This window comes from Eretmochelys imbricata, chromosome 8 (assembly GCF_965152235.1).
Source record: "Eretmochelys imbricata isolate rEreImb1 chromosome 8, rEreImb1.hap1, whole genome shotgun sequence".
NCBI lineage: Eukaryota > Metazoa > Chordata > Testudines > Cheloniidae > Eretmochelys > Eretmochelys imbricata.
Window position 1 is genome coordinate 95929367 of NC_135579.1, and position 15018 is coordinate 95944384.

Consider the following 15018-nt stretch of genomic DNA (forward strand, 5'->3'; position numbering starts at 1 on the left):
ATTTAGGTTAGATATTGGGGGGAAAAAATCTAACTATAAGGATAGTTAAACTTTGGAACTGGCTTTCAAGGGAGGCTATGGAGGTTTTTAAGAACAGGTTGGACAAACACCTATCAGAGAGGTCTAGGTGTACTTGGTCCTGCCTCAGAGCTGAGGGATGGACTAGCTAGATGACCTCTTGAGGACCTTCCAGCTCTACATTTCTATGATTTTATAACTTTATGTTCATTACCAATCTCTGAGCAATCCAGCCCCCATGTCTCCAGCATTCAAAACTGGGATTTCAGGACCCCTCCATTCAAATCCTGCCTCTGTCCCTGGCCTTGGACAAGTCGCTTAGCCGCTACATCTGTAAATTGAAGATAGTGGTTTACTTGCATACTACCCTTACAATGGTGATGTGACGCTTCATTAGCATTGACATGTTCATACAGTGCTTTGAAAATATAGTGATATAAGCTGCTAAATTTATTAATCATGATGTGGTCACCTAGAACTTCCGGTTGTCACTGTGCTATACACCATGGCTACTCAGAACTTCTGACAAGAAGCAAGTATAAAAATTTTGATCATTATTCTCAAAGCACAGATCCAACTTACAGGAGCTAAAGGAGAATCTTCTTTATTTGCTATCAGCATGGGGCCTATGACACATAGTAGAGCAGTTCTGAGTCCATCCAGTAGAGGGCAGTGGTACACATATAAACTAGACAGTTTACTATAATAATGAAGATTCCACAGAGAGCTCTGTTGATGTCTTCCTAGCTGATCATGTAAAAAATCTCCTTAGACCCTTATTAACCTGAAAATACTGGTAGCAAAGATTACCAGCTTACACTCAACCTGAAATTCAGGGATGCCAAAAGGGACTAATAAATGTCTATATAGTTTACAGAGCTTCATTAAGTACTCAAGAGTATTCCTAAGCTCAGAGAACCGTAGCAAACTCAGCACACTAAAATCAGCACTGAGCTGCACTTAATTTCTCTGAAATTGTGCTTAATATTGTCGCCTTGAAGCTCCATAGACACTCATGTGAGAAATTGACTAGACTACTGTACAAGCAGTTTCCTTGGTGTAATTGCTGACAACCTGGGAAAATTGCACCCAAAAACTGAAAAAATAAAATTAAAACATTTAAGTGTTTTTAAATCTTTTCTAGTTCAAATGTGTTTCTTATTTTTTAACACTGTATTGTTTTTGTCTTTCACATACCACTTTACCATAAGGATGTAAAATAAAGGGGGGGGGGAGGGAAGTGCACAGTTAGTGTGGTGGCAACTACCCCACCATGCCATAACATTAATTCTCTGTCTCTGTCGTCTGATATGCCAGACTGTGGCTGACATTCTTGGAATGTGGCATTTGATACTGCGCGGTTACTAAGACAAATGTGCCTGAGTCTCATCAAACTTGCTTTCAGAGAGGAAGCGTGGTCTAGTGGTTAAGGCATAGGAGGACTTTGTCTGTAAACTTGAGCAGGTCACTTCACTTCTCTGCATCTCAGTTTCCCCATCTGTAAAATGGGGATAATGATACTTGTTTACCTCACAGGGATTCTGAGAGGTTCAATTCATTAATGTTTGCCAAGCACTTTAAGATTATCCAGTGAAAGGCATTATGGACACACATGGTATTATTGTTGTTACTGTTATTATTTATTTATTGATGGTTTTCTTCTTCTGATCTGAATGCCACTTCCTATCATCTCATTTTGCTTAGCGCAAACGAGCTCATTACTCTACATAGAAGATAAAGGCTTTTCCATTAGCTCAGGTGCGGTCTATCTGTCACGTGTCTGCATACAAACCTACTCAAGGACAATGGGGAAAGACCTGGGAGGGTAATACACATTGTGCTATTGTTCCAAGCAAGGGAATGCATTCTAACTATGTGAGTGTAAGGATGTTGCTTATACAGCCATAAAAATATCCTGCAGGTATATGATGACAGGAGGAGCATGGTGGACAAGGTGGCTCAGAATTTTTCTGCCCCATTTGCACTCTCTGGGCCTGGCTTCTGCTGGAGCCGTTGGTGCTGTTCACTTGAGGCTCATACTTTCTCATGTAGGACACCTGAAAATGAAGGTCCCCAGAGTCAGTGGCTAATTCTGAACAATGTGGCCTGGAGTCATGGATTAGTGCTTTCACTGAGGTGTGAGAGGGAGGACAAAAGTGGTGACTGCCGCACCCTGCATGGAACTTGGAGGGAGGAGTTTGGAAGAGGCCCCAGGAAGTCAGTCTGTGTGCACATGGCTCGAATGCTAGCAGCAATTGCCGCATCTCTGAAAATAATTCTCTTACTAAAGAGCCAGTTTAGTTTTACAACTCTGCAGTTTCCTTGTGTTACCGTCCAGCCAGCAGTCCCTGAGCCAGTGGAGACATAGGCTATGGCTATACTAACGAGCTTACAGCGGTGCAGCTGCATCAGCGCTGCTAGTGCGTGGACTTAATTACTCCAGCCCCCACGAGTGGCGATAGCTATGCCAGGGAGAGAAGCTATCCACACCGGCACTTAGGTTGGTATAACTTACGTCGCTCGGGGGGTGGCTCATTCACATCCCTGAACAACATAACCTATACGGACGTTAGCTGCAGTGTATACGTAGCCTAAGTCATCCCTGAGGTAACTGTTGATGTCAATAGAGTTACTCAAGGGATGACGTTGGTCCATGACGCCTCGGGTAAATGAATGATTACGCTGTATCTTTAACAAGAGAATTCAGAACCTGGAGGCTCATATGACTCACCAGTGGCCATCTTGGAGCTCTTCCAGGAACACCAAACAGAAAAGATGTAACTGGATCTGCTTCTGTGTACAGACTGCAGGTACTGCTATTTCTGACTGTATAATATGTGTTGTTTGCAGTTCTGCTAACCCTCTTTTGTCCTATGACTGCAGAGGTGTTAACTACCCTCTTCATTTTAAGTGATTTCTTATAACATGTTTAACCCCTTATGCTTAGCAGTGTGTTTCACCTTGTATTTAGCTGTTATGCTCTGGTTACTCTCTCCAGATCTGTAGAAGATCTCCTCTGTGAAGGTCTAAAGCTTGTCTCTTCCACCAGCAGAAGTTGGTCCGATACAAATATTAACTCAGAACTGCATGTACATATCTTCATGGTTTCAAAAACACTAGTGGTGGAGATAACAATGGGAAATGCTGCACCTCATTAAAATAATTAATTAGTCATACAGTATGGGCTAAATTTTCAAATGATCCTAGCACATTAATGACCCACCCGTGGCCTGCGCGCCTAAATGGGAGCTGAATATTTCCAAAAGTTTGGTCACATTTGTGGGTTGTGAACACTTGAATACCTCAGGCTAAACTGAACTATCCAAAACCTAGCCCTAACTCCAACCCATACAGAAAGAGTCTTCTTTTTAAAATTTTATGCTGCAGCTCTTCTTGGTATTTCTTGTTCTCCCCAAGAATTGTCTTTCCCTGGCACGTGACCACACTATGATGTTGTCATAGTTACACAGTAGTCAATGTTACAGTTAAGGTTACAAACCTGTTTCAGTGATGACCCTGTTTTCACCTACCTTATAACTTTCTGAAAAATTCACTTTCTGAAAGAGGTTACAGCGCTAAGAGGATCTGAATATTTCAGAGATGAGTTAATAATGGTACAGAAGGCCTTTGTATCCTTATTTCCACTGTAATATAAAATGGCGAATTAAAGGATATTACTTAAGGCTGGGAGGGCTGGTTTTTGAAAAATAGATCTCCAGATTTATGCTGTTCATTAACTGTAACGTCTCCAATATGTTGCTGATATAAAGGATTTTTGAATTAATCGTAGCTGGCCAACAACTTTCAATTCATTGTTTGAGATGTGACGCTCTTATTTTTCATTAATAACAGCAAATGCGTTTCATTTTTTCAGGTATTCTAGAGACACCATAATGGTGACTTTTTTGGTTTTCTGGGCTAAGAGGGGTAACTGGAATGCATTGTGTGTTGACAATATGAGGGTGTGCAAACAATTAGCAATCTGGAACTACTTGGTAGGTAAAGCAGTCACTTGCTGACTTCTTCATCACTGAAGTGAAACTTGTCAGTTGGGCCAATTGTTCCCTTCTGTGCGGCCAAACGTGCACTTTGTCAGGCCCAGAGAATTGGTTCTGTGTATTAATCCACTCTCTGCACCTTACACCATGCAGCACAGGTCTGTTGTTTTAGATCCTGTGCCCCTCGTGTGCCTGGAGTTCGCTCATGACTTGCTATGGCAATGTATTGACATCAGAAATAGAAAATCATGAAACAGGGGTGGCTAAAACCTTTATGCATTAATGAACTGAAGGGTGGGTTGAATAGTGGGGTTGGAGTATATAGCTTTTCCTTAGAAACCCAGGAAGGATGATGTTGTGGTTAAGGCACTGGGCCGTGACTCTGAAAACCTTGGTTCCATTCCTGGGTCAGCTAAAAATATGTGACTTTAATCTCTCCATAACTCAGTTCATAATACTTCCCTGCCTCTCATAAGACACTTGGTTATTAAGGTGTCTATGCTGTATCAGTATCTATGTAGAAAGCTGAGTGTGGTCAGCTTAGGCCTTCCTCCTTTTAAGTGATATTAATTGAGTACCATGTCACTTGCTGTGGGGGGATGAATCACTTGATTATCTGTTCATTCCCTTGGAGGCATCTGGGACTGGCCACTGTCAGGAGACAGGATACTGGGCTAGCTGGACCTTTGGTATGACCCAATATGACTGTTCTTATGTACTGTGTTTGGGGCTTCTGGATAACACTGAAAACTGAAGCCACAGATTCTCTGCATAGATCTCATGGCACTTTTTCATGACCGTAAAGGTTTAGCTTAGCCAAAATAAACTGTCCATCGCTGTGTGCACATCATCTACCACACTCTGCTCCAAAGGAGGCTGACTCTGCATGGCATTGGATGTATCTCTAGTTTGTAGTGCGATATAAATGTAGCAATTTACTAGGCTTTTATGTTCTTACACCTACTATTTGATGGGTTTGCCTCACATTTTAAAGGCCCGTGTCACACAGTCAGGTCTTGAAGAGTTGAGAGCTATGAGACACACATTCTCTCTTCCTCCAGGAATGCTTTATACATTCCAGGTTTCCAAGCTAACCCGGTCACAAAAACAAACGATACCCTAGCTCTCTCTTAAGCAGAGGTGTCAAACACTGAGCCCACTTGGTATATTCATATGGCCTACACGGTATATTTAGATTCTGCAGAATCTCAGCTTTCTTTTTTAAAAGTGGTAAGTTTCTAGCTTTCATGGTTGGAGAAGAAGAAGTAATAATAATAATAATCTTCCAACTGTGAGCCATGTGTATCTGCTGAGAATTATCCCTAAGCCTGAAGGCAGCCTGAAACAATGGCTCTGAAAGCACAACCACACAACCTTCAGTGTAATTTGGGTTGTTTTTAACTTTCAAACTTAATGCTGCTGCCTCACGTACCAGCCTTAACTGTTTCGTCCCTGGACCCAGATCATTTTATCACAGGGAATCTGGGAGTTGCTGCAGGAAGTGAAGAATACCTTTCCCAGCTCCAGTTGCAACTCTATGGTTGTCAGTAAGGCCTTCTGGCTTGTAAAGCAGTCCCAGCTAGGACTGGGGCTGGGAACTCGAGCTCGCACAAATAGCTCAGCATTTACAGACCAAGCACAGTCAGAGCGTTAGCACCTTCCTACTAGCTAACAATAATACAGACTGCACCTTAGGTTTTATGGTTTCTTTTACTTAATAAGCAGTAGTTTTCACAAAATGAATCACAAAAAAAATCTGCTCTTGGGACCCGATATTTACACGCCCTGTCTATTACGATGCTGTTAACAAAGCTCTTGGTGTAGGTCACTTCCAGAGGCAGCATGCTGGGCTAGATGAACCATTGCCTTGTGTGGTGAATCTTCTATTTCACTGTGCTTGAGATTGCACTGGTTTTGCTGTGGCTTGGCCAGAATTGACTGTAACTGGTGTGCTCCAGTCACTCCAAAAGCCTTTCCCATCCGAGTTCTTGCAGCGGACCACCAGGATGTACACAGTGTCTGGCTTCACATCATAAACATAGTAGCTGGTCTGCTCACCCACATCAGGCTCTTGCTAACATGGAGAAAGAGAAAAAGCTGTTTAAATTACTTTCATTTCACTTCCCAAGAACAACAGTAATTCCTTTCCCCCTTTATTCTTCAATTAGGAGAAATAACTGAGAGAAAGAAAGATGACAATACTTAACACTCAGCATCTTTAAAGCATTTTTACATACATTAAGTTATGCACGCAACAAGGAAACTGAGGCACAGCAAAGTGACTGTCTCAAGGCCATAAAATAAATCAGTGTCAGCACCAGGAGAAGAATGCAGGAGGTCTTGGGACCCTGGACCAATAAACCACACACTGGAAGGACTCACCTGTTTAAATAAATATGTTTCCTTTTTAAACAAATTTTTATTTATTCTCAAAAACCATTGTTTAGAATATTCCATGGTATATGGAATCACAGTCTGTCTTAAAGAGGAGGCACTCATTAAAGAAAACAACTGCGATCTATAGACAGAAGGAAACAGACTTCCATGCAGCCTGAGTTTCAGCTTTGTCTCCTTTGTTTACCAGGGACCTCAACCTATCTAGAAATGTATAGCACACAGAGACATCTAGTGGCTAAATGACATACTGCAAGTAAAATATCGATATAGTTTATAGAGCAAGCACTTGGAAATCTGCACTTACTCTGTGGGGTCTCAGAACTGTTCTTGAAACCATTTTTATTATAGTGTGGCTGTCACATTGGTTGTGTCCACAGCTAATGCATTTCCAGGCAAAACTGTCGAAGACCAGTTAGGACAAAACCCAGGTCAGCATGTATGAATCTGTCCAACGCTGCATAAGTCAGTGGAGCTCCACCTGCTTACAGGCTCCAAGACTCACGCAGTTTATAGCAGGGCTGCTCAAAACTACACTGGCTTGTCATAACTCAAGAGGGGCTGTTATGCCAGTGGAGGGTGCTAGAACACAGCATGCTCCAGCCATACCGGAAGCATGCTCGGGGACACCTCCATACATTGGGCAGGGTGGGGGGCTAGGAAGACACGGCCTAGAGCTGGTTATGCTGGCTCTGTGCCAGCCAAGGACTCCCCTATGCTGGAAGAATCTTTAGCTGCCCAGATAGGGCAGCTTACTGGCCCTTGATGCTGCCAGGGGGGCCGAAAGGGGTAGGAGAGGGGAAGAAAGGGGTGGGAACGGGACAGAATCTGGCCATGAAGTTTGGATCCTGCGTTGGGGTAGTCTTTTCTTCTGAGAGAATCATAGACATAAGAGAGGGTTCGGCTTGTTAGTCCACACTCCTGGCCAATGGCTTTACTGTTTCTTAAAAGGGGCATTTCTTTTCAGTCACTTTCAGTGCTCTTCCAGAGTGTACGTGTAACCCAGACACCTCCTGGTTGTGGTGTTCTGTTCCCTCTAGTGGCACGGAGACCACTTAGAGATGAATAAGTAAATTGGTTAGTCTCTAAGGTGCCACAAGTACTCCTTTTCTTTTTGCGAAGACAGACTAACGCGGCTGTTACTCTGAAACCTGTCTTCTAGAGCCGTAGCTAAGAGCCACGTGGCTTTTAGCTCATGCAGTAAAGGCTCATGCATTTAGCTCCAGAGGTCCCAGATTCGATCCCACCCACCAACGACCAGGGTCTGTCGGTGTTACATATGGTCAAATGCTGAGCTCACAAGTCAATACTCTAGGATACTGACCACAGGGTCAGAGCCATCTCTGATGTAAGCCCAGTGAAGTCCATGAAGCTACACCAGGGATGACACAATTGCTTACTGTTGTGTTTTACTTGTGACACAGTTTCTCTGCTGCTGTTGAACACCCCATCTTCTGAAAGTTCCTAGCCCACGTTCACGTTTCCCAGGCAGTGTGCAGACTTCTGTGGCACAAGGTTCCTTGCAAACCAGGCATGGTTCCCCAGGGCTTTGGTAAGGAAAGCCCCACGCCTGTTATATACAGACGCAGCTCATGGAAGGCCAGGAAAGCAAAAGTAACTCACCTCCCATTCGCCACTCCCCTGTTCTTGGTACTGAAGCTCAAACGCCAGTGGGAAATAGGAGGCTGCCACACCAGGTGGGTACCCCCATTCTACAGATAAGTGGGTACCAAATCCAGTGGCCTTCAGGCCCTCTGGTGGTTCAGTTTTAGCTATTAAAAAAAAAAAGGGGAGAAGAAGGTGAAAGGAGGGGCTAAATTCACATTGTGGGGACATGGGCGGAGGGTTGGCTACATGCCCATGTGTATATGTGTGATCGGTGGTTTGTTCATGCTCTAGGGTAAAATTTTTGAAAGCTCCTGAGTGATTGAGATGGCTAGGTCCCATTTCCAAGTGACTTATACACTCCGGAGCCTAAGGCCCATAGGTTTTCAATGAGACTTAGGTGCCTACATCATTTTGAAAATGGGACTAGGCCCCAGATCCTCCAAGGTATTTAGGCACGACTGAAATCAATGAGCGTTAGGTGCCAAAATACCTTTGAGGATCTGGGCCTTGGCACCTAAGTCACTTAGTTGTTTTTGAAGATTCCCCCTCTCCCCGCCCGCCGTCCCAAGAGGAGAAAATCACTAAAACAAATTTATTAGTATCTTCCCCATAGCAAAGAGTAATTAATCTCAGCAGTCTGGACAGGGAGTGCAGCTCCCATTTGAATTTTGGCTAAAGCCAGCATTGTGAGTCTTGTTATTTAAAAGCAAACCAAAGTTTCTTTTGGCTGACAGTAACCAATATAACAGCTTCTCACCAGGAGCCCATGGCCACTAGCAGTAAAATTGCCCTGTGCTATCCTGTCTTAGTGGGCAGCACTTGTGAAACAGATGTTCCTAAAATATCTGCCAGCATCACTGCTCAACGTAGGAGTCCTGCCAGCGCAAGACTGGCCCTAAGGTTTTATGGGGATCCAAAGGAACTCCCCTCCTCCCAAGCCCAACCACCGAAAAAACCCAAGTGGTGGTGATGAGCACCACAAACCACATTGACTTCAGCAAGCTCTTCCCAGAATCTGGCCCCAGTGCTCTTAGTTACATAACTGCACAAGGGCCTATAACTTCACTTCCCCCAAGCAAAGCCCTCGATTCAGGAATGCCCATGTTTAAGTGCTGCTTTCCTGAATCAGGCCGCTTTTCTCAATCAGGCCAAAGTCTTCGAGGAAGTGGGGTGGGGGAAATCCTGAGAAATCTCATTGGCCGATAGACAAGAGCCCTCCATGTTACTAAGAGTAAGTCTCACTGGGAAGAAAGTCTTTAATGTCATTCTTCTAGGTACAATAGGGCAGAGAAGTATTATGACAGAGTAATCTGCTCTATGTGCTTCTCAATCTGGAGATGATTTTCCTGCTCCTCAGTCTGTAGTGTGTTCTACAGTTGCTGGTTTCTGGAGCTGCCTCCCGGAGCGTGGAAGGGAAGAGGCTGTTTGCTGAGGGATCAGAGGGGAGAGATTTGTGTGTCCGAAGAAAGAACCCCTCCCTTGGGGAAGACAAACCGGTCTCAGTGCAGAAGTAACCAGGGCAGTCCCTGGATGGAAATGTAAGAATGGCCATACATCCATATAAGAACTGGACCAACAATGGTCCAGCTAGTCCAGGCAGTGGCTGGTGCCAGATGCTTCAGTGGGAAGGAACATAACAGGGCAATTTTTGAGGAATCCATCCTGTTGTCCAGTCCCTGCTTGTGGCAAAAAGAAAGACTCCGCTCCTGTCGCACACTTGCTCTGTGTATGTTTGTGTGTGTGTGTGTGTGTGTGAGAGAGAGAGACAGAGAGAGAGATTTGACTCCTATTGCACACTCACTTTGTGTGTGTGACGACTCTCACAGACTGTGTATGTGAGAGAGAGGCTCCTATCACACACTTGCTCTGTGTATGTTTGTGTGTGTGTGTGAGAGAGAGAGAGATTTGACTCCTATCACACACTCACTTTGTGTGTGTGACGACTCTCACAGACTGTGTATGTGAGAGAGAGGCTCCTATCACACACTTGTTTTGTGTATGTTTGTGTGTGTGTGTGTGAGAGAGAGAGATTTGACTCCTATCACACACTCACTTTGTGTGTGTGACGACTCTCACAGACTGTGTGTGAGAGAGAGAGAGAGACTCCTATCGCACATTTGCTCTGTCTGAGAGAGAGAAAAACTCTACTCCTATCATACACTGTTTCTGTGTGTGTGTCATGCTCTCCCCCCCCCCCCCCCAAACCTGGCCTTGAATCAAGCAACAGCCACCAGCGGAGGAAAAGGCTGAGCTGTTTCACTCTGCAGCTGGGGGGATGGGTAGTTCATGCTGCTGTAGGCTGAACAAAAAGGGGAAAAAAAGGCAGTTTATAGTGAGGAGAAGCTAGCAGCAAAGAGATGGGAGAGAGGGAAACTGGAGCCAATGTCGGAGCATTTTAACCACCACTGCCCTTGAAGGAGGCCCATTACATTCAGGAGCTGCCACCCACCCCCTGCTTGGGAGTTAACATGCTGTCCAAACAAAAAATATGGGAAGAAACAGCTCTAGTCATGGGCCTGTCACTGCAGCACATTTCTCAGTGTCAGGGGACTGGATTAGCACACAGCAGAGCCCCAGCTGTATTTCATTACTGCTGGGTCTTGCCTGTGCAGATGAGAACAATCCGTATTAGAATCATGTTTCAGTCCTTAAAAGACATGGCTAGTGACCTGGCTTAGAGCCATCTACAAGGTGGTTGGGGCATGCTGCGTTAGATCCCGGTCCCCTGACACTGTTCAGAAGGGACCTCTATCAGACATCGCCCTGCTCTGAATGTTCAGAGGCTCTAAGCTCACAGGTGTGACATGCTGGCTTTCTAGAGTCTCATCCAATTGAAATCTGACTCATCCTGGCCCTTCCACAGGACACTCCTTGATCAGTTTACTTCCTGCTATCTCTGTGTTCTGCCTTAAACACAAGGAGGAGGGGCCTGGTTCTCTGACTCTGGAGCTGCTGCTGCGTGTGAGTAGCTCCCCATCGATTTCAGGGGAAGCGGCTCACAGGCAGGGGCGCAGAGCTGAGCCAGTGGCAAACAGCACATTCACGCTGCAAGAGCCATGCTGCATTGAAATGGACCAGGGCAGGTTTTATGGCACCCGGACAGAGTTAGAGATATTGCACTCCTGGGCCAGTAATCCTCATTTGTCCCAACCCCTCCCCTCCAAAAAGTAATTGTGCTGTGGGAACCATTGTGGGGAAGGGAAAATAAGAAAGTAAAGCGTAGCTGCAGCAGGGCAGGAATTGGGAGGCTGTGTTAAATGCAGCATGTTGTCTAGAGGGATGGGGAGAGAGCAGATACCGGGTGAAGGCCAAGATAAAGCGAGTGGAATGCCTCGAAGTGTAAAAAGCCCTGTAAGGAAGGGGTCTGCACAGCACCTGCCCCTCGATGGAATCACATGAGACAAGGGAGGCCCAGAGGCTTTGCCCCGTGGCTCGATGCCCCCTCTCCTGTTCAGCACCAGAGACTATTGAAGCTACACTGTTGGCTGAAGCTCCTTTGTTTATAATTAGAGGAGCAGCAACGCTGGGATCTGACCTTCGCTGGGTTTTTGTTCACATTGTGAATGTTAAAAGCAGAGAGTGCGCCTGTGGGGGGGTTGTGTTCACACTGGGCGTGGGTCCACACCAGGAAAAAGAAGTGGTGTTTTACCATGTGTTAGTTAGCATGTATTAAAACCCCACCACGGACAAGGCAGTTGGTAGTTTTCACGCGTTAGCATGCTGAGGTTTGACCTGCTAAGACGTGAAAACTGAAAACTGGCTTGTACGCCCCAAGATTTTAACTCATGTTAATTATGATGGCTTAGCTAACGCATGGTAAAAACACCTTTTGTCCAAGTGAAGACAAGGCCTACCTGGTCAGGAATAGCCAGCCCCTGGCCTAAATAACAGCACTTCTCTACAAAGGGCGTTTGAAAGCTTCAGTCATAACTATCCCTTGCGACACCAAGGTGAAGTTGTATTATTCCTACTTGATAGATGGGGGAACAGACCCAGGACGTTTGGTTTGCATATGGGCACAGAGGGAAGCAATATCACAATTTTTTCTGGCTCCCAGTCCTCAACTAAGGGGGGAGGGACACCTCAGTGGTTTGAGCATTGGCCTGCTAAACCCAGGGTTGTGAGTTCAATCCCTGAGGGGGCCATTTAGGGACCTGGGGCAAAAATTGGGGATTGGTTTTGCTTTGAGCAGGGGATTGGACTAGGTGACTCCTGAGGTCCCTTCCAACCCTGACATTCTATGATTCTAAGACCATTGGAGCATGACACCTTCCTCTCAGGCCGGGGTCGGCAACCTTTCAGAAGTGGTGTGCCAAGTCTTCATTTATTCACTCTAATTTAAGGTTAGTATGCCAGTAATACATTAATGTTTTTAGAAGGTCTCTTTCTATAAGTCTTAATATATAACTAAACTATGGTTGTATGTAGAGTAAATAAGGTTTTAAAAATGTTTAAGAAGCTTAATTTAAAATTAAATTAAAATGTAGAGCCCCCCCGGACCGGCGACCAGGACCCGGGCAGTGTGAGTGCCACTGAAAATCAGCTCACGTGCCACCTTTGGCACGCGTGCCGTAGGTTGCCTACCTGTGCTCTAAGAGCTTGATCCAAGCTTATTAATGTCATTAAGAGTCTCTCCGTCAACTCCAGTGGGCTCAGGGTCAGGACACAAATGTGAATATTTGCTCTAATTTCCTCTCCACCATAAAAACGATTAAACAAAGAAGCAACCACCCAAACACGCCCTGCCACGCACACCCCACACACCAATGTCTTCAGTGTTAACAATCAGCTTCTCTGACATCTGGTTCCCAGCTTCCACCCAGATTTCATAGGTCCAGTACAGGCACAGGTTGGTGCGGCTGAAATAGCAGGAGTTGGGGCCACTGGTGACATAGTCTTTGCATTCTTCGGCTTCTGTTACTCCCCTAAACCAAGTGAACAAAGAGTGAGGAGACCGTCCCACCCAGAGATCTCTATGCAGGAAGACACACGATGCTCTCCCACCCCACTGTCCCCTGCACTTTGGGCATGTTCCCAAAGGCAGCTTCTTTTTAAAGCTGCGATTTTTCTGGGTTTGCTCTTTAGGCATGTGGAAATCTCTAGGTAGTTAATTTTTCAACCCATCGCACTGCTGATGGAACCTGCATGTGCTTTGTCAACCACTGGGACGTCCATTCGGATGCTTGGAAAGGTGCACTTGGTGTGTCCAGCTGCAAACGCCCCAGCGCCTTTTGCCGAGGTATGCCGCACGTTGTGCTGCTGGAGAGGCTGAAAGAGTAGCTAGCTCAAAGGCCATTGCATTAGTGTGTGTGATTTAGATACACACTTAACAAGAGCTGGTGCGACTTCTTTCTAACCACAGCATTCTAAAGGAGTAATCCAGACACCCGCAGTAACACCAAGAAGGCCAATGCTGGAGAATTTATCTCTGTGGGTGGAAAGGTACTTAGACAATTATTTTGATTCCCACCCGCCATCTGAGGGGACAGTACAGTGCAGCTACTAAAATAAATACTGCAGCCCACACCACTCACTATACATTAGAATAAAGGGAAAGAGGGGGAACTCTGTGCAGGGAATTATATAATGTCAAAAGAAGAGAGTTACATCCCCTTTGCTGGATGCCGTGGAGTCCCCATAAACATGCAGTAATTCAAGGCTCATGTTTCATAGCTGGGACAAAGTTTTCACCCAGTTTTACTTACCTCCTCTTATATCTGAGGTGGAATGTTGTATTGGATGCAGCACCATCCTGTGGAGTCCAGTGGCATGACATGCACTTTGGATAAAGCACTAAGCACCGCAGGTGTAAGGAGGAAGAAGCTCCTAGAGAGTGCAAGGGGAGAATGGAGTGATATATCATCAAACAGATCAATGGCCATTTTCATTATGCCACCGGAACTAGGGAGCATCTTACTGGTAATCTTCAGAATGCTCTACGTAGGGAGGAGTTAACATTCAAAAAAGCCACAATAATCTTACTGCACTTCATCTTGCATATCCCCCGAATATACATCTATACCCACAGGGGGAACGTTGCCTTTTTACACAGCCTAAACCGGAGATCGTCTCTGCCTAGCCTTCATCACAGCCAGGCTGTCTTCCCCTCCAGCCTCTAGTTAGGTGTCTCATGGAGTGATAATTCTAAGACACTATTTTCAGGGGCTTATAATTTAGCTGTAAAATTTGCTCCAGGCTGGACCTTGGCAGGCACAGTCTCCACATGGGGTTTGTTTTGTTCTAACTCTAGAAGCAAACATCTGTTTACCTATCTTGATGGATAAGAGTGCAAAAAAAAGTATCACTCCGGTTGTTTTTCTGCTATACTTAAAACGAACATTTTATGTATTTGATGTGTTTATTTTTGTGCAGGCCCTGGGTCCATATAATGGAAAAGTAGCATTTGCTATCTGGGGCAGGAGGAAGCCAATGAAAGCCACAAAGGTATTTTATTGAGCAATGTGGCTCTCTGCACATACATGCTATGTTTATCTTCTCCCAGTGACTGTGAACACCTGGATTAAGGCCTCAGGATCTTGATACACATACTGCTATTTTACAGCTATTTGTGGAGCTCTGACCCCCTTTGCACCTCAGGTAACAGAAACAGCTGCCAATACCCAGCCCCATCTGCCTGGCCTTCCCACTGCCCAGAACCCTTTCTTGTAGCTTTGACCCTGCAAGTCCTTGCCCATCATGCAGCAGGTTGATGCACTCCAGCGCAAATGGAAGCTACGTGTCCAGGCAAGTCAGGCTGAGTACTAAGAATACTGCAGGGCAGCAAGTTCCAAGCCCTTGGCGTGCTTGCTCCTTTACTTATATGCACACGCAGGGCAAGCTGTGGTCAGAGACCTGGGTCCAAGCATGACCCATCATGCTAATGAGCTGCTGACCTGCATGTTTCCCACTCTGGCTTTGCTCCTGCTGTTAGGCAGGATAGCATGGCAGCTGCACAGCGCTTATGTCATCCAGGATCAGTCTCCTCACACTGTCTGGCCTG